This window comes from Diceros bicornis, chromosome 34, assembly GCF_020826845.1.
Source record: "Diceros bicornis minor isolate mBicDic1 chromosome 34, mDicBic1.mat.cur, whole genome shotgun sequence".
NCBI classification, from domain to species: Eukaryota; Metazoa; Chordata; class Mammalia; order Perissodactyla; family Rhinocerotidae; genus Diceros; species Diceros bicornis.
Genome location: NC_080773.1, coordinates 27,063,905 through 27,089,857, shown reverse-complemented (window position 1 = coordinate 27,089,857; position 25,953 = coordinate 27,063,905). Strand labels below are relative to the sequence as shown.

The 25,953-nt window shown below is 43.5% G+C and overlaps 1 protein-coding gene across 1 annotated transcript in view; it reads left to right on the top strand.

The window, feature by feature from the left end:
- Positions 1-10,296: 10,296 nt before the first annotated feature.
- The window catches only part of LOC131397257 (SIGLEC family-like protein 1), a 41,685-nt gene continuing 26,028 nt past the window's right edge, over positions 10,297-25,953 (top strand). The window contains exon 1 of the mRNA XM_058530025.1: positions 10,297-11,058. The gene's annotated coding sequence lies outside the window, so the exon portion shown is untranslated. The remainder of the gene's footprint in view (positions 11,059-25,953) is intronic.

The window sequence follows — 25,953 nt, the reverse complement described above, 5'->3', positions numbered from 1 at the left end:
TACCCCTGGGTGGTAGTGACTGGAAGTGGCCAGTAGGGACCTCCTGGGGGTTCCAGTAAGGATCTGTTTCTTGATCTGGACATTAATTGCTCAGATGTAGTCACTCTATGAAACGTTTTTGAGTAAAACACTTGTGATTTCTGCCTTTTTCTATATGAATATTACTCTTTATTAAAATTTACATTTTAAGCTTTTTAAGAGATTATCCTTGCAAATATCTAACTCTGATTTCTACCAAACTATAAACTCTCCCAGAGCAAGGGCAGCACTATGCCCAGCCCTGCTTTTCAGAGCCCAGGTTTGGACACAGCACATAATTGGACTCAGTCAACCTTTGAAATGACTTGAACACAGGTTCAAGGAGATGACCCGGCCGGGCTATGCTGAGGCCTCCCAGGTTGTTTCCAGCCCAGATCTCTCTCCTAAGCTCTAAATCCCTATGTCTTCCTGGACATCTCTTCCTGATTGACCATAATCTCCTCACTTTCAGTGCATCCCAAACTGGACTGCACGTCGTCCCTCAAGCCTGGTTCCCCCCTACCCCACTCCATCCAGGATATGAGACTATCCATCCACCAGTACGGTGCGTGATTCCCGTCATCTGGGCAAAGAGAGCGTCATGCTCCTGTGCCTGGATTAGCTGCAACTTCCCAGCAGGACACAGTTTCTGGCTTGGCACTCACTGTATCTTGTGAAATAGGCCTCTTCTCCTTCTCCAATCTCTCATGTCCCAATTTAGGCTCCTCTCTGCTTCTTCCTCTAAGAGGCCACTGTCTGAACCACTTCCTGAATCTGATGAGTCTACATCTCCTCCCCGCTGGGGGCTGTGAGCTCCCCCTGGCCACAGTATCAAGTGGCTTAAGGCTGAACTACCAAGTCCAGTAGTATTCAAGGCCCAACTTCCAGCATGAAGCCTTCTTCAACCCCTTCATACTATCCTGGGGAAAATTCTGGAACTCTCTCCTCTGGAACCCCATGGACTTCGCTCATCTCTCCACTATAGCTTTAATGACAGGGCCTAGAGACTCTCTAAACTGTCTTAAAGAAGGCAATAGAGGACAGTGATTAAAATTTTAAGTCCCTTCCTAATAGTCAAAAGGTGGAAACAACCCAAATACCCATCAATGGTGGATGGATAAACAAAATGTGGTATCCATACAGTAGACTATCATTCAGTCATAAAGAAGACTGAAGCATACTGATATACACTACAACATGGATGAACCTCAAAAACATGCCAAATTTAAGACACTAGACACAAAGGTCACATATTGTATGATTCCATTTATATGAAACAACCAAAATAGGTAAATCCATTGAGACAGAATGCAGACTCAGGGCTGCCAGGGGCTGCGAGGAGGAGGGAATGGAGAGTGACTGTTTAATGGGTACGGGGTTTCTTTTTGGGGTGATGAAAAACGTTTTGGAACTAGGTAGAGGTGTGAATGTACTAAATTGTTCATTTTAAAAGGGTTAATTTTATGTTACATGAATTTCCCCTGAATTAAAAAAATAATAATAATTTAAGCTCTTATAGTCCTTCTTCCAGGATTCAGACACCTGCTTTACCACTTAACCTCTTGCTACATCCACTTGCTCATCTGTTAAAGGAGGGTTGTTTTGAGAATTCAGTGAATTAATGCACACAGGCATGGCACAGTGTCCAGTGCACGGTGAGCCCACAGTAATGGTCTGCTCTGGGCGGTTGGTCAGAGTGCACTCAGCCAAGGGCCAAATGCTGCCAAAGTAATCATTTGACTCGTTAAACAACCTCTAGGTTTCAAGCTGTAAACGTGTGGTGCCAGGATCTCCACTTGCACCCTGATCACTGGGCATCCCTGTCGTTACAGAGAAAGGCTGCTGATGTGCAAGTTAACAAAGGAGAAGTGTTGTTACCGAGCAATGGACGTGCTCTGTTCCCTGTGGTCTGAGCCAATTAACCACAATGAGTTAGGGATTGAGAAAGGAGGTTTTAATTCGATTAGCCAGCATAATCAGGAAGATGGCAGACTAATGTCCCAAAAAAAAACCATCTTCAAAAATTACAGAATCTTGGGCCGGCCCCGTGGCTTAGTGGTTAAGTGTGCGCGCTCTGCTGCTGGCGGCCCAGGTTCGGAGCCCGGGCACGCACTGATGCACCGCTTCTCTGGCCATGCTGAGGCCGTGTCCCACATACAGCAACTAGAAGGATGTGCAGCTATGACATACAACTATCTACTGGGGCTTTGGGGGAAAAATAAATAAAATTATTAAAAAAAAATTACAGAATCTTGAGGTAGGTATACAGGGAAAATGGGAAGTAAGGAGGAGGTTTCCTTCAGGCATGATGGACTCCAGGGTCTTTTATTGTTCCATTCTTCTGACAGCTGTGATGGATACCTTGTAGGTGTGTTTCCCACCTGTGGTCAGCCTGTTCCTGGAGAGAAACTCATAGAACAAAGTTTTAATTTATCAAGCTATCAGGGACTACATATGTAAGCAGAGGTCATAAATCAGAAGAGCATGTGAATCTTATTAGAGTATGTGCAGAGCAGGGAGTAGTCATAGAGAGGAGGGGCTGAGGCCATTTAGCAGAGCAAGAGGACCTCACTTATGTTCACATACAGTTTCAGGTCTGTTTCAAGTCTTCATGGCCAGAGTTTTGTTTTGAAACCAGTAAACAGTTAGCCATTGATGATTAGGTAGCTAGTAACTAAAGATTATTTTTTCTTTTTTGCAATTACTGATTATAGCTTTTAGTTGTTCATCTGCCAAGTATTAACTGTGCTGCTTAGGCAATATGCTATCGGATCCCACTAGGTTCCTATAGATAACATCTCCCTGGTACCTGGGTCACCACGGTAATAGATATTTGAGCTGTTTTTCAGGAATTAGGACCCCCTTGTCCAGTTCAGGCCGGTTGAGACCACCAACTCATCAACTGGGCCGGTGCAGATGTCTCATAAGTGACCTTCTGATGTCAAGAGGCTAAAAACTCCACCCTCAGATCATGCTAATGTCACCATTTTGTGAACATGCATCCTATGAAGAGGCATGAAGTCTGACTACACTTGTGCAGATCATCAGTTACCTCACCTCTCCTCACCTCCAATCATCTATCTCCACACTTCAGACCACCTTGTCCCCTACCCCATAAATATCCCTGAGTCTCCATATTGGGGGAGGTAGATTTGAAACTCATTCTCCCACTTCCTCACTTGGCTGCCTTGTGATTAAAACCCTCTCTCTCGGGCGGCTGGCCCCGTGGCTTAGTGGTTAAGTGCTCGAGCTCCGTTACTGGTGGCCTGGGTTCTGATCCCAGGCACGCACCAGTGCACCGCTTCTCCAGCCATGTTGAGGCAGCGTCCCACATACAGCAACTAGAAGGATGTGCGACTATGACATGCAACTATCTACTTGAGCTTTGGGGGAAAAAAGGAGGAGGATTGGCAATAGATGTTAGCTCAGAGCCAGTCTTCCTCAGCAAAAAGAGGAGGATTGGCATGGATGTTAGCTCAGGGCTGATCTTCTTTACCAAAAACAAAAAAAAAACCCTCTCTCTCCTGCAATCTTGTCATCTCAGTGATTGGTTTTCTGGGTGACAGGCAAAAATGGACTGGGTTCGGCAACAGTTTCACCCTCGCCCTCCCTCATTGCCCATTTCCATGAGTTACTGAATCCCAGATCTGTCCCCTATTCTCCACGCCCAGTCAGGTCCCAGCCTGACCTCTCTCCCTGGGACCGTGGCAACAGCCTCCTCCCAGCCTCTGGGCTCCAGGCTCACCTTGTCTAGTCCATCTCCAACACCAGCAGCCCAGGGAGCTTTCTAATACTCAGCCCCACCTCTGTCCCTCCCCTGCTCAGCATCCTTCCATGCCTGGCCCTTTCCCTCTAGATGAGGCACCACCTCCAGTGAGAGTTATTCAAGAATTTTCATAATCTCACCCACCTCTACCCTATCCCCTTCTCTCAGCCACCACCCCTCACACACCTCAGCCCCATCCCTGCCACATCCTGAAGATCTTGTGTCCCTTCATGCCTCTCCATGTTCCATTCACATGATTCCATCTCACTGTAATATTGTCTCATTTCTCCACCTTTGCAACATACACTTATCAACACTTTGCAACAACACTTATTGAGATCTGGCTCAAATATTGCCTCCTCAGACAAGCCGCTTCCCTGCCTTACCCCCACCTCCACCACCCCTGTACTTTCCCACACAGGTTGGATTAGGGCTTGGATTATTGACCTCAGTGTTATTGATATTTGGGCATTTGGGGCTGAATGATTCTTTGTGGTGGGGGCTGCCTTGTGCATTGTAGGGTATTAAGCAGCATTCCTGGCCTCTACCCACGAGATGCCAGTAGCTTCCCTCACCATGTTTCGACAACCAAAAACGTTTCCAGACACAGCCAAATGTCTGTGGGGAGCAAAAACATCCCTGGGTGAAAGCCACTGGATCAGAGCCTCCCTCCTCTGTGTTCACACAAACACTTCTGCAGAATGACAAACTCTCCAGTTCTTCTTTTCAAGGTCACCACAAACACCATTGCTTCACTCCTGGCCAGTTTCAAAACTATTAAGTGCATTTCAGTTCCTTTGCATCACATTCATGTGGGGAACCTTGAGAAATCCGTACATTTTCTTCTCATTTCTTTGTTCCCCAAACTTGTATTGCATGCCTGCTCTATGCTGAGAACACCAAGAGGAAGAAGATATAGTTTCTGCCTCATGGGAGCTCAAGTTCGTGGGGTAGGGTTTGGGGAAGGGACAGAAAGATGGAACCTGTTAAAACACAGTGTGGGGGCCAGCCCCATAGCTTAGAGGTTAAGTGCACGCACTCCGCTACTGGTGGCCCGGGTTCGGATCCCAGACACACACCGATGCACTGCTTCTCCAGCCATGCTGAGGCCGCATCCCACATACAGCAACTAGAAGGATGTGCAACTATGACATACAACTATCTATTGAGGCTTTGGGGGAAAAAAAATGAGAAGGATTGGCAATAGATGTTAGCTCAGAGCCGGTCTTCCTCAGCAAAAAGAGGAAGATTGGCATGGATGTTAGCTCAGGGCTGATCTTCCTCACAAAAATAAATAAATAAATAAAACATTGTGTGATAGTGTTCCCATGGTCTGGAGGCCCAAGGGCAAGAGCTCTGACCTCTGCCTCAGGGGTGGGAAGGGAGTTAGAAAACGCTTGTTTTGAGCTGCACCTGGAGGAGAAAGCAGGAGTTGGTCAAGCAGAGAAGAGAGGAAAAGCAGCCCAGGTTGTGGTAACATCAGGCACAAATCAAGGAGATGGGAGAGGACTTGGCAGCTGTTTGAGCAAGAGCAGTCAGTGTGCAGTAGTTGGAACCTGGGGTGAAGGAGACCAGGTGAGGCCACACCCCTGGAAAGGCTGGCTGGAGTCTCCTCTCCAAGGGCCTGTACCCTTGCTGAGCAGGCTGGACCTCATCCATCAGTCTGGCATGTAAAAAAACAACTTGCATTTAGATAAGGAAAGACTTTATTCAAAAGGCTTATTGAAATAAGACGACTGGAGTTATTGCAATGGGGGGAGGGGAACTGTTGCAATAAGGGACAAAGGACTCCTCTTTGCCACAAAACAGGTGTTTATAAATTTAAAAAGATGGAAATTGTGCAAAGTATCTCTTCCAATCACAGTAGAGTGAAACTAGAAATAGATAGCAGAAGGGAAGCTGGAAAACTTACACATATGAGGAAATTAAACAACATGCTCTTAACAACCAGTGGGTCAAAGAAGAAATCACAAGGAAAATTAGAAAATACTGTTACCAAGCAAGGGCTGTCTCCACCCACGTGCACAGAAGCCGATACTGTGTACACCAGTCTTTGAGAGAAGAAAGTTTATTATGTAGTCGATTGATAAGGACACAGAAGGAGAGTCTCCCAACTCTGTCTCCTCGATCCAGGGTATGGGGTAAGGTTTAAGGGATCAGGGAGGGCAGGCTGGTGTGCAGAAGCACTGGCAGGATGAGTTTCGATTGGCAGATCAAAATTTTCTCTTCTGTACATACTCCTTGGCTGATTCACCCACCTCCCCACCCTCAAAGGTAGCTTTAACATTCTGTTGTTAAGATGAGGTCAGCACAGTAAACAAGGGTAAATTTGTTATATAGATTTAAATCATTGCTTTCTCTTCCAGTAAGAGTTTCTAGAGATATAGTCGTCCTTTCCTTCCTGGCACAGAGAGGAAATCACCCCTACAAATGGATATTTCTCCTATAAATGTAAATTTCCCTTATAAATGGGTAACTTTTACCAGGTTTTCAGAGCTTTTTCCTGTGTCTGCTATTTCTTAAAAATAATCAGCCTAAAATAATTCTTATGCCAAAGAGGCATATTTTGGGGTGACAAATTCTGTTCCTAGTCCTGTGGTTACAATACCTTGAGATAAATGAAAACCAAAACACAGCATATCAAAATTTATGGGATGCACTGAAAGCAGTGCTAAGAGAGAAATTTATAGCTGTAAATGCTTACATTAAAAAAAAGAAAGATCTCAAATAAACCACCTAACTTTACATATTAAGGCAGTAGAAAAAGAACAAATTAAACCCAAAGCTAGCAGAAAGAAGGAAATAATAAAAATTAGAATGGAAGTAAATAAAAGAGAATAGAAAAACAATAGAGAAAATCAACAAGACCAAAAATTAGTTCTTTGAAAAGATCACCTAAATTGACCAACTCTTAGCTAAATCAACTGATAAAGAAAAAGAATCAAATTATAAAAATTAGAAATGAAAATGAGGACATTACTACTGATTCTACAAAAATGAAAGAGTACAAGAGAGTGCTATGAACAGTTGTACACCAACAAATTGGGTAACCTAAATGAATGGCAAAATTCCTAGAAACACACAATCTACGAAGACTGAATCATGAAGAAATAGAAAATCTGAATAGACCTATAACTAGTAAGAACATTGAATCCATAATCAAAAACGTCCCAACAAAGAAAAGTCCAGGACTAGAGGGCTTCATGGGTGAATTCTACCAAACATTTAAAGAATAATTAACACCAATTCTTCCTAAACTCTTCCAAAAAACTAAAGAGAAAAGAACACTTCCTAACTCATCCTATGGGGCCAGCATTACCCTGATACCAAAGCCAGACAAAGTCACTACAAGAAAATAAAATTACAGATCAATATCCCTTGGATATGACACCAAAGCACAGGCAACAAAGGAAAAAGTAGATAAATTGGACTTCGTCAGAATTAAAAACTTTTGTGCATCTAACAACATTATCAACATAGTCAAAATGCAACCCACAGAATGGGAGAAAATATTTGCAAATCATATATCTGATGAAGGATTAACATCCACAAGATATAAAGAGCTTTTACAACTCAACAACAAATAACCCAGTTTTTAAAATGGCAAAGGACTTGAATAGACATTTCTCCAAAGAAAATATACAAATGGGCAGTAAACACATGAAAAGATGCTCAACATCACTAGTCATTAAAGAAATGCACATCAAAACCATACTGAGATATCATCATACCCAATAGGATGGCTATTATCAAAAAAAGAGAAAATAAAAAGGTTGATAAAATTTTGGGGAAATTGGAACCCTTATGCATTGCTGGTGAGAATGTAAAATTCTTCAGCCACTATGGAAAACAATATGGAGTTTCCTCAAAAAATTAAACATAGAATTACCATATGATCCAGCAATTCCACTTCTGGGTATGTACCCAAAAGAATCGAAGGCAAGTGCTCAAATAGATATTTGTAAATTAAGTTCATAGCAGCGTTATTCACAATAACCAAAAGTTGGAAACAACCAGTGTCTATTGACAGATGAATGGATATAAACAAAATGTGGTATACACATGCAATGGAATATTATTTGGCCTTGAAAAGGAAAGAAATTCTGTTATATGCCACAACATGGATGACCCGTGAAAACATTGTGCTAAGTGAAATAAGCCAGACACAAAAGAACAAATATTGTATTATTTCACTTATATGAGGTACCTAGAATGTTCAAATTCATAGAGAAAGAAAGTAGAATAGCGATTGGCAAGGGCTGAGAGGAGAGAGGAGTGGGAAGTTATTGTTTAACTGAGTTTCAGTTTGGGATGATGGAAAAATTTCTGGAGATGGTTAGTGATGATGGTTGCACAATAATGTGAATGTCCTTGATGACACTGAATTGTTCACTTAGAAATCATTAAAATGATAAATTTTATGTAATGAATATTTTATCACAATTTTATAAAAGAATATTGTGCCATGTTCATGGTCACTTCTCCCCAAATTCATCTCTTAATTCAATGAAATACCAATCAGAATTCTGGTAGGGGTGTGTGTGTGTGTGTGTGTGTGTGTGTGTGTGTGTGTGTGTGAAAGAGGGAGAGAGAGAGAGAATTGACAAGTTGATTCAAAATTTTTGAGGAAATGCAAAAGAGTTAAACAAGACAATTTTGAAGAAGTACAAAGTTAGAGGACTTAAAATGTTTGACTATGAGACTTTGATAAAATTAGAGCAATTAAGACACTGGTATTGGCTCAGCATAGATAAACAGGCCATTGGAATACAATACAGTATCTGAATATAGATCCACACATTTAGAGACTTGATTGATGAATAAAGTGCTTCTGCAATTCAAGGGATAAATGGTTGTCTTTTTAATAAATGGCGCTGAAGCAATTAGATACCTATTCAAAAAAAGAATTAAACTTACCCACACTTCACATCATACCCAAACATTAACTTGGGATGTATCATACACTTGAACATGAATGGTAAAACAATAAAGCTTCTAGAAGAAGACATAGAGGAATATTTCATAACCTTGCGGAGGGCGGATAATTCTTAGACAGGGCACAAATATCACTAACCATAAAATTTTAAAAATGATAAATTGAATTTCACTGAAATTAAGAACTTCTCTTAATCATAAACACTATTAAGAGAGTAAAAGGCAGGCAAAGACTTGGAGAAGCTATCTGTTGTGTATGTATATGACAAAGAATATCCAGAATATATAAATAACTGCTTCAAAAGAGTTAAAAAAAACCCAACAACTAAATTTTATTTTAATAAATAAAGAGTTTACATGGGCTCTTCACCAAAAAAAAAAAATATTTCCAAATGGTTAATAAGAATATGAAAATAACATTACCCCTTCAGGGAAATGCAAATTAAAACCACAATAAGACACAAACACCAGAATGGCTAAAATTAAAGGTTAGCTATTATCATGTGTTAGCAAGGATGTGGAGCATCTGGAACTCACATACATTGCTGGTTGAAGTGTAAATTTGTTCATCTACTTCGGAAAATTCTTTGGCAGTATCTGACAAAGCTGAACATATGCTGAACATGAAACTCTGAGACCCTGCCCTCTCTGACCTGTCCATGATTAAATGAATATTTATTGATGAATATGGAGCACCCTCCATATTCCAGGAGGGGAGGAAACAGCTGTGAGAAAAACAAAACAGCTCTCCCTACAGTGAGCTTACATCCTAGTGGGCTAGACGGATCATAAGCAAAAGTATAATTTGGAAGCAATAAGTGTTTTGAAAATGTTTAATGGGTATGGAAGTGTTTAACGAGTACAGTGTAAGAAAAATAAAGCAGGGGCCGGCCCATGGCGTAGCAGTTAAGTGCAGGGTCTCTGCTACCGGCACCCGGGTTCGGATCCCTGGCGCACACGGAAACACTGCTTGTCCGGCCATATTGAGCTGGTGTCCCACATACAGCAACTAGAAGGATGTGCAACTATGACATACAAATATCTATTGGGGCTTTGGGGAGAAAAAGGGAAAAAAAGGAGGAGGATTGGCAATAGATGTTAGCTCAGGGCTGATCTTCCTCACAAAAAAAGAAAAGAAAAGAAAAGAAAAAGAAAGCAGGGTCCATCAAGGGGAACAGAGCTATCAAAGTGAGAGAGTGGAGTGGTTTTCATTAGCATGGTGGAGAATGGCCTCTCTGAGAAGAAAATTGGCACCCAAATTCCCACTGCACCGCCCATGCTACTGACAGGCTCAAGCCCTCAGAAGGGCAGAGCTTCATCTGCCTCATTGATTGGCCATGGGGTAATAGCTTTGCAGCTGCTGATTGGCTGCAGAATAGGTCCTTGCAGCCGCTGATTGGCTGTGGCATAACAGCACATGCAGATGCTGATTGGCTGTTAAATAGGGTTGTGCAGTCACTGATTGGCTGTGAAGTAGACGCACACCGCGCCTCACGCAGGCGGTACCCAGAGCGACTTCTGGGCGCCATCATGCAACCTTTCTCGCGCAGCAGACAGTCGATCGCCGGCCTCCCGGGGCCGCACGGGGCCACACGAGGTCTGTTGGCTTCTTTGGCGGTCGTCGAGTGCGGGACCTGGGTTGGGACTGCCCAGACTGGGTTTCCGTGAACGCGGGGCTTCTCTGTTGTCAGGCGGTCGGTCCGTCAGCGCGACCTGGGGCAGTAGGCCGTCGCGAGGCCGGTTAGGCGCCTGGGCGGCTCTCCGGCCTGAGGGGCCCCGGGAGCCCCTCGGTTGAACAGAGGCCAATTCTCGGTCAGTCAGACGGCGAGGCTTCCTGACAGCCGGTGGGCGACTAGTCAGTCAGTTCACCCGGAGGAGCCTGTCTGTATTCGTCAGCCTGTCACCAAGGGGGGTCACTGGTCAGCCTGAAGGACAGCGGAGGGTCACTAACCTAATAAGACCCAAGCCGTCGTCGTTAATGACCTGGTTAGTGGCCTCACGAGCCGACAGTTAGTCCGCTTGTAAATCGCTCAGTCGGGTGACCCACCCCTGTGACTCGGTTAGTGAGGCTCCCTCTAACTCAGCCCCTCAGTCAGTCAGTCAGTGCCCTGGAAGGCGCCAGCCGTCGGCGCACAGTTATCCCCCGTGTGAGCCGGCTAACCGCTCTCGCTGGGGGTCCTCGGCGTCCCCGGAAAACCCGCTTTCCAGTCAGCCACCAGAAGGCCGGCGCGCCCTCAGCGAGCCCGGAGAGCCCCTGGCAGCGCTTCCGCTCCGCTGAGGAGCGACGGGATCCACGGCGACGCCGTGCGGGACCGGGAGCCCTCGGAACAGAGACTAAGGTAAGATTTGGGGGTGCAGTGGTGGGCAAAGGGGATCACGAGGGGGTGCAAGGGGGTCATCTCGTGTATCTCTAAGCCTGGCAGGGAGGAGCGGGAAGAAATGAGAGTTTTAGAGCTAAACGGATCATTCATCGCAAACCGTCAAACCCACTGGTGTTAGAGAGGAGGAAATGGGAGGGAAAGCAGAGAAGGGAAGACATTTGGCCAAGGGCATTCAGCGATTTACGCGCAAAGCCCGGGCCAGGACGCAGACAGGGCTCATGCCAACATCTGAGGGCGGTTTCACGTCGGAAAAAGGGAAAGACAAAAATGGGCAGTGCCAAAAGGGAGCGGACGGAGGGTGTGAGGGAGAGAAGCGCTTCCTCACCTGGAAGCTGGGCAGCGTCTTCTTCACACTGTGCAAGAAGGAGAAGGGAAATCTGGTTTTTTGTTTGTTTGTTTGTTTGTTTCTGAGGAAGATCAGGCCTGAGCTAACATCCGTGCCAATCCTCCTCTTTTTGCTGAGGAAGACCAGCTCTGAGCTAACATCTATTGCCAATCCTCCTCCTTTTTTTTCCCCCCCAAAACCCCAGTAGATAGTTGTGTGTCATAGTTGCACATCCTTCTAGTTGCTGTATGTGGGACGCGGCCTCAGCATGGCCGGAGAAGCGGTGCCTCGGTGCACGCCCGGGATCCGAACCCCGGGCCGCCAGCAGCAGAGGACGCGCACTTAACCGCTAAGCCACGGGGCCGGCCTGGGAAATCTGTTTTGAGATGTGGAGGTGAAGGGTTGGGCAGAGTCCACTCAGGGGGATCCTGCAAAACACGTAGAAACGTGGACTAGGAAAGCAGAGAGCTGGTTCTAGAGTGGTCCCAAAGCAAATGCTGACAGGGGACAGGAAGATAATTTAATGAATAGTAACCGAGGCTTATTGAGTGTATAATAGGTGAGGCTCCGTTCTATTAACTCGTTTAACCCTAATAACAACCCTGTGAGATGGGTGCTGTTGTAACCCATGTTTTAAGTATGAGGAAAGTGAGGCCTCGGGAGAGGGGAGACATCTTGCTGCCCTCACGCAGCTAGCCAGGCTTCACACCCAGGAGGCTGAAGTGTTTCTTAAAAAGAGAGAGGGAGAAGCTGCAAGTTTGAATTTTCTGTGAAATATCCTGAGTTTTAAGTGTCATCCCACAAAAAAAGTTGACTGGAAAAAGTAAGCGTTTAGTGGGCCAACAAAACCTAGTCATTGGTCAAATCCAGCTTGGATGCCACCAGTTTGCAGTCTCTGAAGCAGACCAGGAGTAAGGGAAGTGACCTAACCAGAATCTCTCAGGAGTGGGAGACAAAGATTAGGCCTTCTGGCTTCTGGTCCACTTCTGGAAAGAATCTAGAACCCTTTCCTAAGTATACCGTGGGTCACACTGAGGCACAGCTGAAGACGTCTTTAACGCACGTTGCCGTGCGGTTTACAGCTGTTTCCGTCCATATCTTACCAACCCTGTGAGGTGGTCAGGGCTGGCTGATTCATTCCCATATTTTATTCATGAGGAAATGGACTCAGAGAGGTGAATGGACTTGACCGTGCTCACACAGCGGCTTTTAAGGGGAAGCGGTGTCATGGAAAAGACACTGCATTTGGAGTCAAGGGTTGAGTATGAAATCTGTCGGCTTCACGGCTGCAGACATTTGGGTCAGTCAGTTCTCTGGGTCTGTGCTCTCTTCTGTGAAGTGATGATAATGAGATCTATCTCACCGTGTTGTTGAGAGGACTAAGTGAGATAAAATTTCTAAGTCTCTAGATTTGTAAGCGGCAACAGTAGTTTCTCATTAGATGTTAATGGGAAAGTAGTTACCGGTGGTAGCAGCATGATTCGTAACTGATTCATAATAGGCAAAGAGTAGAAACAACCCGAATGTCTGTCAGCTGATGAATGGAGAAACAAAATGTGGTATATCCGTACAATGGAATATTATTCAACCATGAAAATAAAAGAAGTACTGACCCATGGGGCCGGCCCTGTGGCTTAGTGGTTAAGTGCGTGCACTCCGCTACTGGCGGCCCGGGTTCGGATCCCGGGCACGCACCGACGCACTGCTTTTCTGGCCATGCTGAGGCCGCGTCCCACATACAGCAACTAGAAGGATGTGCAACTATGACATACAACTATCTACTGGGGCTTTGGGGAAAAAAAAAAAAAAGAGGAGGATTGGCAATAGATGTTAGCTCAGAGCCGGTCTTCCTCAGCAAAAAGAGGAGGATTAGCACGGATGTTAGCTCAGGACTGATCTTCCTCACAAAAAAAAAAAGTACTGACCCAACATGAATGAATCTTAAAAACATTATGCGAAGTGAAAGAAGCCAGACACAAAAGAGCACATATTGTATCATTTAATTTGAATAAAGTATCCAGAATAGGCAAATGCATAGATATGGAAAGTAGATTAGTGGGTGCCTAAGACTAGGAGATAGGGATGGGCCTGGGGGTTTGGGGAAATGGGAGTGAATGTTAATGGATACTGGGTTTCTTTTGGGGGTGATGGAAATATTCTGGAATTAGATAATGGTGATATTGTACATCTTTGTGAATATACTAAAAACTCCTGAAGCATACCCTTTAAAATAGTGAATTTTATGGTATGTCAGTTATATCTCAATAAAAAATAATAATTATAAAAAATGTAGTTACAAGCAGAACTACAGTTAAAACTCAACTCTCAGTTCAAAACTGTTCTCTCACCAGTGATATTTATCGGACACTTACTATGTTCCAGCCTCTTTGCTGGGTGCTGGAGAGTCAGAGTGACTCAGTCACAATGGTTTCCTCGCAGGGCTCAAAGTTAGGAGGGGGAGACAAACATAGTATCTGATTTGTGCAATAAAATGAAATCCACCCAGTTAATTGAGTGAAAAATTTATCATCTTTGATTCTCCTCTTTCCCTCACTTCTCTGTGTCTAGTCCACCAACTAATCTTCTCAGTTTAACTCCAAAAGATATCCTCTGTCAAAGGTTCAAAAATAGCCCAGTAAAACCAATGAATCACTAAAATAGTAGTTAATAAAAGTTTATTGTGCACACACCAAAAAGACAGTTTGCAAACTGAGAGCACTCAAACCAAACATGGACTGAGGTTCCAGAGTATATTGTTTTGAAGCAGCTTCTACAGTGAGAAGGTAGTGACTGTTTATTCTCCACAGTAATTGGTTATAGTATTAGAATTATCTTAAATGATAGGGAATTTGTCAGTGGTTGCCTCTTATTAACCCTGGGAAACAGTTCAGGTTTGGCTTATGATTTCCAGAGGTATAAGCAAGAAATGACCCAGGTTAAGTTAGTCTTGTAAAATAGACTAAGTTTTGCTTGTATCATTAAACTGGTCTTGTTTGCTCATAGAATTTTAACACCTCAATACAATAACTCTGCAATCTCCACCACTACCACTCTGGGCCAAACCCCCATCACCTTTACCTGGCTACCTGAAGTAGCTTCCCAAGTGGTCTTTGTGCTTCCACTCTTGCCCCAGTATAGTCCGTTTTTCACACAGCAGCCAGAGTGAACTTAAAACCAAATTGATCAGTTCCTAGTCATGCCGCTTAAAATACTCCAATGGAATTGCATTCATACTCCTCCTCATGGCTTACAGGAGCTGACCCCACATGGTATCTGACCTTCTCTCCTGCCGATCTCTCCCTGTCTCATTATGCTTCAGCTGCTAACATTTTTTTCTCTTAAATATGCTAAAGTCGTCAAGCTTTGCAACTGCTATTCTATCTACCTTTAATTTTCCTCCCCCCAGCTTGGCATGGCTTTCCTCCCTCTAGGTTTCTGCTCAGACGTTACTTCCTTAAAGAGACCTTCTCTGACCACCCTACCTAAACTGTTTCCCTATTGACCCCCATCCCACAACTCTCCATGCTATTATCCTATATTATTTTTCTTCATAGTACTTAGAACTGTCAAATTATCTTAATTGTCAACTTGTTTATTATCTGCCTTCCATACTAGGATGAGGACAAGGATTGTGTCATTCTTGTTTTCTGCCATATCCCTAAGACAGTGCCTGGCATAAAGAAGATGCTCAAAAATGTTAGTTGACTGAAGGAAGGAATGAAACAGTGCCATCACAAAGGAATCTGCTTCTTTTTTTCCCAATTATTTTATTGAGGTCATGTTGGCTTATAAGATTGTGTAAATTTCAGGTGTACATTATTATATTTCAGCTTCTGTATAGACTACATCATGTTCACCACCAATAGTCTAGTTTTTATCCGTCACCATACATATGTGCCCCTTTACCCCTTCTGCCCTCCCCCCAACCCCCTTCCCCTCTGGTACTCACCAATCTATTCTCCTTATCTACGTGTTTGTTTGTTTATCTTCCACATATGAGTAAAATCATACTCTTTTTGTCTTTCTCTGTCTGACTTGTTTCACTTAGCGTAATACCCTCAAGTTCCATCCATGTTGTTGCAAATGGGATGATTTTGTCTTTTTCATGGTGGAGTAGTATTCCATTATATGTATATACCACCTCTTCTTTATCCATTCATCCACTGATGGGCACTTGGGTTGCTTCCACATCTTGGCTATTGGGAATGCTGCACTGAATGTAGGGGTGCATAAATCTTTTTGAATTATTGATTTCATGTTCTTTGGATAAATACCCAGTAGTGGAATAGCTGGATCATATGGTATTTCTATTTTTAATATTTTGAGAAGTCTCCATACTGTTTTCCATAGTGGCTGCACCAGTTTGCACTCCCACCAGCAGTGTATGAGAGTTCCCTTCTCTCCACATCCTCTCCAATACTTGTTGTTTCCTGTGTTGTTAATGATAGCCACTCTGACCGATGTGAGGTGATATCTCATTGTAGTTTTGATTTGCATTTCCCTAATAATTAGTGATATTGGACATCTTTTCATATGCCTGTTGACCATCTGTATACAGGAATGTTCTTCTTGAGAGAGACTCTTTAGAGGGAGCAGACTGCTGTCTGCAGTAGCAAGCATCTGTAGAGTAGCAGGAAGTGAGAACAGAGAGGGCCATGTTGTGCACAACTTTGACTTTTACTCTGAGGGAGATGAGAGCCATTGGAGAGCAGACAAAGGGCAGGATCTTACTGAGGTGTTGCTAGAATCCCTCTGGCTGCTGAGTGGGAAGTAGAATGTAGGGGGACTAAGGTAAAGCAGCAAGGCCAGTGAGAAGGTTATTGCAGCCATCTGGGTGAGAGGATGGTGGCGTGGGCCAGGGTGGCAGCAGTGGAGGTGGTTAGAAGTGGTGAGATTTTGAATATATTTTGAAAGCAGTCACAACAGGATTTTCTGATAGATTGGCTGTGGGACACAAGAGAAAAGAGTAGCCAAAGAGGACTTCAAGGTTTTGACTCTTGACTTTTTCGTTTTTCTGAGATGAGGGCGAGGGTGTTTAGACTTCTAATATTAATTTATACCCTTACTATATAGCCTATCAGCCAAAGAATGTGAATAGCTTATAAAATTTCTCCTCTCTTGAAAGCTGGTCTGGAGAAAGAAGAACCTGAGTTTTGAATCCATCTCCAACTACACCTGCTCAATGATCCTGAGAAAATCACTTATTTCGTTGAGCTTCAGTTTCCTCATTTATAAAGAGGAAATCTTAAGACTTAATTCCACAGGGTTTGTGGAAATAAACGAAGACCACTGGTTTGAGAACAGGTTATCTATTCAGCGCTTGCTTTAGCAAGAGAGTCAGCCACCATCACTTGTATTCAGCAAAGACTCAAAGGCAGGCAGGGTAGTGAGAAATCTTCATAATGAGAAAAAAGAGAAGGAGTTTCAGATAGTGTCTGATTGGAGACTGTGATCATGGGGAAGCTGGAGGTTAGCTAATTGGAAGTGGGGACATCTTATGTGATTGGGTTGGGGGACATATTTGTCTTTATTTCATTGGTTCTGAGCTGGAAGCAGGGGCAATAAATAGGGAAGCTGGTACCCATTTACCAAGTTCTGACTGTTCTGGACCAATTGCTGCAGAGGTTGTGGTTTAGCTTCTTGGACTGGTTGCTGCACAGTAAGGATCAGAATCATGTATGTCATATAGTCAAGGCTTGAGGGTCATATATGGCCTGGCCATTGCCTGTCTGTATATTCAGTCTCTCAGGTTCTTGGGAGGAATAAATGAGATGTGTGGAATTGACAGGCGTATAGTAAATAATAAATAAATATTAGTTTAAGTTAAAGATTTAAAAAATTTTATTATGGCCTAATTTATTATGGTAATCCTTTCTTTGTTTTCTTTTACTAATCTATCTTTACAAAAAGAATTTGTTCACCAATGTAATACATGAATGCGAACTTATACATCAAATAATACCAATGTGTATAGAATAAAAACTGAAAATCCTGCTTCGTCTTTTTCCCTAATCACTGCTCTACCCATAGGTAAGTACTGGTACCAGCTTATTATGGATCTTTTCAGACCTTTGTTTTATTCATTTATGTACATATATTTATGAATGTATTATATATTAACATATAAGTATTACATCTGAGCATATATATTTACGTGTGATATATATAAAGCTTTTACATAAATGACAAATGATCAAATTTTCATTTAAATGTTATGAAATATTGCAGATATAAAGAAAGGTATAAAAATGGTGTAAGGAGAGCATGTACCTGCCACCCAGCTTAAAATTTAAAAAACTACCTCTTGTGTACCCTTTGTGTACCCCTTCCTTAAATAATCTCCCACTCAAACCTAGAGATAACTACTGCCTTGAATTTGGCATCTATCAATCCGTGTAGTAAGGACTTTAACCTAGCCTGAAGAGAGGTCTGGCCTTGGCTTTTGGGAGATAATCTCTAAGCCCTTAGAACATCGTGCCTGATAGGAGTGTCTTTGTTTGCCTGGGGGTCCTTGCACTTTCAGAGAGGGGCTGGCCACACTGGATAGTTTAACAATGTGATTCAGAGCAAGGTTTTTGGATCTTGTGGTATCAGCTCAACTTCAGAAGGAAGCCATAGGGGTGGTCAGTCTTGCACACATGATGAAGACCCACTAAAAACTCTGGACGCAAGGTTTGGGTGAGCTTCTCTGGTTGTCATACTCTGTGCATATTGTCACACGTCGTTGCCAGGAAATTGAAGTTATGCCATCCGTGACTCCACGGGGAAAGGACAACTGGAAGCTCTCTGTGTCATCAGCACCAGTGGGATTGGTGTGGTGGGGTCCCAGGTTCTAGGTCCACAGACACAAAAGAATTTGAGAGCAGACACACAGCAGAAGTTTTAACAGAGGAGGATTTGTTAGCAAAGCGAAAGTACAGCCCCAAGGGGAGGGGCTGACAGGCTTGAGGGATCAACTGCACGGAAGTTGTGGTGGTCAGTGGCTTTGGAATGCTGGGTCCCAGGGGCGGGTGAGGGTCTTGGAACATGTGCCGAGGGAGCGGAACATTGTCTCCACCCCCCACGTCGGGAGGGGGAGATTTTTTTCCTTACATAACCATCTCCAGAACTGTCATGGCAGTGATCCCTCACAAGGGGGGTCAAAACCGCAGTGCAAATGAGGGTATAATGAGGCTTGCAGCTACTCTTGGTCAGGGTCGGGGGAGTGCTGCACATCCAAAAAGCCGCTGCCTGGTAATCAGGATGCTGCCTGGTGGAGAGACCTTGCTCCCAGCTCCTATCTAGCTTCCTGCCTATCTCAGTTGGAACTTTCCTAGACTTGGCCCTATGTCCTTCTTGCCTTGGCACATTTTAATCTGTATCTTTTAGTTGTAATAAATAGTAACCCCTGAGTATAACAACTTTCAGTGAATTTTGTGAGTACTTCTAGTGAATTATTGAACCTAAGGATAGTTTGGGGACTCCAAAACTTGCATTTTGTGTCCGAAATGAGGGTAGTTTTAGAGACCCCTGAAATCTGCAGCTGGGTTAGAAGTGAGGGCGTCTTGTTGGGCTGTTCCCTGACTTTGCAGTTTGCATCAGAAATGAGATTCATGAGAACCAAGCTGACTCACTGAAACACATGGTTTGGGAAGAGGAAGGGTGTTAGGTCAGGGGATGAACTTTTGATTCCTGAATGGCACCAAGGTCACCAACGGGTATGGAAATGCAACTGTTCTGAATTAGTTACAGGAGATAAAATTTACCAATGTTTTTTTCTAAAACTGTGGATCCAACCCCCAAGAAGTTGACTCGCCAGATGCATGAGGAAATGCAAAATAATAAGAAACAGGCTAAATATACAGTCTTTTGGCTATTTTTATCTATAATAGCTAAAATGAAAGTGAACAAAAGGGCTAGAGTCGATTCTGGTGCTGGGCCAAGCCTGGGTTCTGTCCAGTCCAAGCTACAGCTGCTAGCTTCATGCCTGCTACTAAAGGGAAAAGTTATGTTGAAACAACAGATAGCAAAGAAAATTAGAGTGATTCACAAGAGAATGAAGAAAGACGAAGGGAAGAGTCAAGGGGACTCATCCCAACAGGGAGGAAATCTTTAAACGGTTATATTAAGAAGTGGGATAAATAAAGTGGACATTGATGGGGTCAAAACAAAGGTCTCAATGCAGCGCTCTTGGAGAGTGGGTGGACCATTGAGAACCCCAGATAGTCCTCAACACTGAATGACCCTAATCAAGTCCGCCCTGTTTACCCTAGTTTAGAGGAATTTTAAAAAACTAGAAGGCAAATATGACAATGAGAAACCTGACTTGAAATTGCCTGAGGTGATGGTCCCATAATCTAATCAAGATAAAGATCAATAAAAGGGCCCGGGTTCCTTGGCCCCATCCCCAGCTGGGGACTCAAAGCCTTATGCACATTAGTGGTAAAATGGTCAGAAGAGATGTTTCTGGGACTCCTTAACATGGGAGCCCATGCATTGTAATTCTAAAACCTCTTGGTGAGTCCTAAGGGGAGTTATGGTTAGATTGGGAAGATATGGGAATGCAAGGATTGATGGGATTAAGGTGAGAGTTTGGATGAAAATTGGAATGTTTGAACAGATTTTATGTGAGGTCATGTGTCTCCTCCTTTACCTGAATGTAAATAGATAGTGTCTGACTGGGGAACATTTCCCCTTCCTGGTATTATAAAACAGGAGGCACGTAAATACTCCCTTCAACCAATGTTGATCCAACATGCTAAATGGGAACCAATAAGATTGCCCAAGCCCACGAAGGTTGTTAACTTGAAAAGTACAGGATATCTGGTGGAAAAAAAGTGTTAGAAGCCCAGTGTTTGATTGGTTTGTTTGGATTTTGGAAGACACATATTCTGTATCTGGGAATATTGCTAGCCCTACCCATATAACTACTGTAAAAAAAAAGTCTTGGAATCCTTACGCAGACTGGAGTTTATGCAAAGCCAGTGAGCACCACCCAGTGGCGACTGTTGGGATTTTTGACCAGAAAATTTCCAATACAAAGACAACTAGCTGGCTATTGGGGCTTTAATTGAAACGGCCCCTATGACTGAAGGACATAAAATAATCCTAAAATCCATAAAATAAAATAAGACTATCCTCTACCCACTCTGGGTCCTTTCTGGCCAGGGTACAAATTAAATTGACATGAGACAGAATAACAGGAGAAAATCAAACAAAGCTTTATAACATGTATACATGGGAGAGACCCAGAAAAGCTGGGTAACTCGACAAAATGGCGGAGGTTCCCATCTTAAATACTATCTCCAGCTAAAGACAAAGGAGGATGTTGGAGGAAGGGGGGAGTCAGTTATGGGAGATTACCAGAAAAGCACAGTAAACAAGACTAAGGTTATTATGCAGATTTAAGTCCCCACCTTCTGCACTGATAAGTTTCCAGAGATGAGGTCATCTGCCACTCTTCCCAGTACAGAGAGGGAGATACCTTTACAAACAGAGGTTTTCCTTACAAATGTACATTTCCTTACAAATGTTTGGTAAAGAGAACTTTGATAAGAATGAGCCTAGCAAGGACCCTCCCAGTCTATCCATACCCAGAGTTATTTATGGTGATGGCCTGTCCTGGGGACAGGCCTTCTATCTTAAATCCTTTTTGGCAGTTAGTGAGGTGGGAGGTCAAAATTTCTTTCAGAGTCTTCTGAGACTTTATTGTCTTCAGCTAGAAATAATCTGTATCCCAGAGTAGCACATCTTGAGGAGGCCTGCCCTGAATCCCGTCACCTGAAACCTGAAATTCTCATGACATCTTTGGTAATGTTGGACAAACACAATAATAAGGAAGGCCATGCCCAGAAGAGTTCCATAATGAAATGGAAATGGTTTATAGATAAACATGCTACTACAGGAATTCAAGGAAGTACTCATTGTATTCACGAGCAGGTGGCCTCTTTTCCCCCAGCACTGACTTTGTAAACCGCCTGAGGCGCTGCCAGATCCTATTGCCAATGAATGGGTGGTGCCAATGAATAGCTCCCAATCGACCAACAAAGAGATGTTTGGCTTATGGATGGCAGTTCCAAGGTGAATGGGTTCCTTTGAGTGGGAAATATTAGTTATTGTGTGCTGGTAAATATTTAATAACCAGATCTCAAAGGGAAAAAAAAAGCCCCGAATTGTAGTATTACCAATTTCCACTGTGTAAATACTCTCTCTATAGTTAATTTAAGCTACCAACCCATGATGTGGAATTAGGAAGAGACACAGTAGAACACCGTTATGTAGTATTTCCATCATATTGATACAGAAGATGTAAATAACCTCAAGAACATAGATTAGAGTAAAATGCATTAGAAAAATTAGGAAGTAATCAGTTTTGAGTAATTATAACATTTCTTTTTAATATAACTAAAGATTTACATAATTTAATTTTTAATAACGACTGCAGCATTCTTGAAAACTTAATAATCAGTTCTTATAAGCTGGTTTACTCAGGCTCCAGCACACTGATGAATATTATTTAGAAGCCAAGATCTAGATGTGAGCTGTGTTTATTGCTATGGACATTGCTATATCATTGCTTCTAGTCTGTTTCCATGAACAGAATACAGAAATAGAATTTGTTTTTTAAACCAAGGGTTTGTATTTATATTGCCAATAAAAATTTAACTTTACTTTCTTAAATTACTGTCTTTTATACTTTTTATCTTTTTCCTTACCGTGAAAATCTTTAAAAGATAAATAGTTTCAAAATTACAATACCAGTATTACTGATAACAATACACATACCACGTGAAGATTAAGTTTTCTTTGTCCCTCGAATATGTCACCCTTAAGACAGTACAGTCAGAGCACTGTGTTCAGAGTTACTTGAAATAGGCATTTTTCCAGTGGTTGTGTTATCATTATTTTCATTTTTTCACTTAATCCTGTTTTTGTTCAATTTTAGAGTTTTCTTTTTTTCCCCTTCTAGGTTTAACTGAACTTTTTTTTTTTTTTTTTTTTTTTTTTTTTTTTGTGAGGAGATCAGCCCTGAGCTAACATCCGCCAATCCTCCTCTTTTTTCGCTGAGGAAGACGGCCCTGGGCTAACATCGGTGCCTATCTTCCTCCACTTTATATGGGACGCCGCCACAGCATGGCTTACCAAGCAGTGCGTCGGTGCGCGCCCGGGATCCGAACCAGCGAACCCCGGGCCGCCGCAGCGGAGCGCGCGCACTTAACCGCTTGCGCCACCGGGCCGGCCCCTTAACTGAACTTTTTGAACAGTAAAATATTGATATGGTTGAAAAGTTATTCTTTAAAGTATACTGATGATTCTTTGATCATAATTGTGTCACCTGACCACTGGGACATGTAAGGGAACCTGGGAACAGTAATATTTGTTATTTTCAGCCACTGTAGTGGAGGCAACAGGGATAATGGTGCTGGCATACCTGTTGGGTCAGACAGCCAACAGTGTCTGCCACAAAATATTATAAACTGGGGGCGCATGCCCTCATCCTGCCTTTTTACCAGGCATTGGTGCAGAGATGAGGGACTCATGGCCCAGAGAGGAAAAGGATTTGTCTGTGGTCCTCCAATGAATCAGTGGCATAGCTTACATAATCAGGGCTGGGTTTGCCAGGGCTCCTACTCTTAAGTCAATGCTTTTCAAAAAAAAAAACAGTAGGAGGGAGATAGTTTCAAGAAGGATGAAATTAATATTTGAACATTTTATCAGTGACTATCAAACAAGATAATTCTAAGCGCTATGGAGGGCACAGAGGTCTCTTTGATGTAGAGCCTTCCCTTAAAGAGGTCACTCTCAGGTAGATTCTTTAGTAAGATTATTTCATTAGTTTCCCAACTAAAGTGACCTAACCAAATGAGAGCTTATTTTCCTTACATAAGGAGATGTGCAGGATAGGTGTAGCAGCTCCACAGGCCATCAGGGAACCAAGCTCCTTGAATTGTTCTGCTACAACATCCTTAATGAGTGGCTTTCATCCTCCTGGTTATCTCACGGTTGCCAAAAGGCTGCTCCACCTCCAGGATCACATCCATATTCTAGGGAGAAAGAAGGAAGTGACAAGAAGGAAACGACAATATCAGGAAGGCAAAACTTTCCCAGGAATTCCCAGCTCACTTCCACTAAAACAATGTCACGTGGTCCCCTTTAACTGCACAGGAGGGTAGACAAAGGAGTGCTTTAGCTTGCAATATTGCGCCCATTAACAAAGTTGGATATGTTAGTAACGGAGTGCAGGACAGGTAACGGCTGGTGTCTGGCACTTGCACAAAAACAAATAACTCTACTATGAGGGAAAAAAATTGATTATTTCCCCAGAAAAGAACAGAGAAAATAACTTCTGACTGGGTAGGGAGATCAGGAAAGGCTGCGTGTAGGAAGTGGTATTGAACTCAGCTTTGAAATTCTAGGATTTGAATGTGGGTAGAGGGGAGCTGCAAGAGGAAAAGCTATGAAAGGGGGATTTCCCTGAGTGATGGGACAGGTTTGTTTAGAGTGAAATTTAGAAAAGGCAGCATTTTCCCTTTGGCATAAAAAATGTTGGCAAAGGCACAGGGAGATATAAGGCAAGGCTGAGGCAAAATTATGGAGAACCTCATTTGCAGGGAAGTTTGGAACTTTTCCTATCAGCAATGGAAATTCCTATCCATTTTCATTCTCCCAAAGATCTGTTAAATCTGTCCCGTCCCCTCCATCCCTCACAGCCCATACACCAACTCAAGCGCGTCATTCATTCCAGACCACCACACTCGTCTCTTCCCTGGCCACCTGGACTGCAGTCGCTCCCCCTCCAGGCCATTTTTCACGTGGGCCCCAGACCTGATCATGTCCCTCCATAGTGCACAACCCTTCCGTGGATCATCATTAGCTTTGAGAGAGAGCCCAAAGGACCTGGTCATTGAGTCCCTCCCAAGGGGGCTGGGACTGGGAATGAAAGACTAGAGGAGAAAGAAGAAAGGAGACATGGCATTGGGGCTTCACAGAGGATAGCAGGGGTGTTGCCCGTCCCTAGACGCTCTTGAGCATCTTATCCCGGGAAATTCCTGCTTCTCAGGGTGAAAAGGCCTTCAGGATGACTAAAGAGACTGAAGCCCCTAGCTTGCTAAGAAGACTTTCTACTCTCCCCACCCTCATATCCTCTTTCAGTTACTCATCATCTCATCCCTTCTGAACCATATGGTTGTGATGTCAGAGCAGCCGTAGTAAAGGTCCTGGGCCCCTCCTGTTCCTGAGAACTATCTCTGCTGCAGATGGTGCAGCCACTGCTACCACTGGGTGAGTGGGATGATAAGCAGCAGACAGAAGAGATGTCTGAGGAAGCCGAGGCTCCAGGGCCAGGGGTGGGTTGGGCTGTGGGGGTATGAAGAGAGGACATAAGTGTGTAGGGTACCCAATAACCAATATGGATTAGACACTGGTGTGCCAGATTCTGGCAGGGCTGGGGGTGTCTAGGGCAAATAACACATTGGGCCAGAGAGTGGAGTTGGGGTGAAGGTGGGAGCTCAGTCAGGGTGTTATGAAGATATGAGAGCATAGGCGCTGTTTCAGATATCATTAGCACACACTGGGAGCTCCAGGGTTAGTCAGGTTTTCAGCATGTCAGTCGCTCTCCACTGGCATGCTTTCCCAGATGGTAAAAGTAAATAATCCAGAGGACAGCAGTGGGGGAGAGGCTGTGCATCACAGTCCCCTGCAAATTCTTCATCCCCCCTCCAAGTGACCCATATGAGAAGCCCAAGATCAAGGGCTACTGTTTAGAGGAAAATTACCCCTTTCTTCCAGTAACCTCAAACAACTCCAATGAAAAAGTATGTGAAAACTCTATGGACCGATTCCTCATTATTGGAGACCTTAACGAGCTGTTCCTTATTAATCCATGATATTCACCAAATGGACAACATGTCCTACCTATTCTGTATAGAGCAAGGCAGTTCTAAATGTTCTTATCTAGAAAATGGCCTTGCAATCTTTGCTTAAGACAAATGCTCAATTGAAGGCCACTTGGGATTGGGAAGAAAAAAATCTAGAGAGGTGTTCTATTTATTGAATGCATAATGCTTGACCATGCACTGAGCTAGGAATACTGCAAACCTGAGGGCATTCAATGCAATGATAGTGTGACACAGGTTCAGCGAATATCCCTGTGTTTCAGATTAGGAAAGAGCAAAGAGAGGGAAAGTGACTTGCCCAACAGCATCCAGACAGTAAGTGATGGAGGGAGAAATTGATCACAGATGGAGCTGGGACAGGGCAGAGCCTGAGGGGAGAGTGGGGGACAGGAAGAAGAGAGATGAAGTAGGAGCCGAGGCTGGGAAGTCTAGCCTGGGGTTGGGTGGGAGTAGATAAGGGATTATAAGAAATGTGGATCCTCAGAAAATTCCCTTGCCATCAGTCTAGAAGGTCAAGCATTCAGGTTCAGGCCAGATGGGACAGAGGATGAAGGGGAACTGATCTGTGAGGCCTGACTCCTGAGCTTCCAGAAAGTCTGTCTGAAGCTCCTTATGAATCATAAATAAGGACAAGGCTGGATCCAGGAGGAAGCG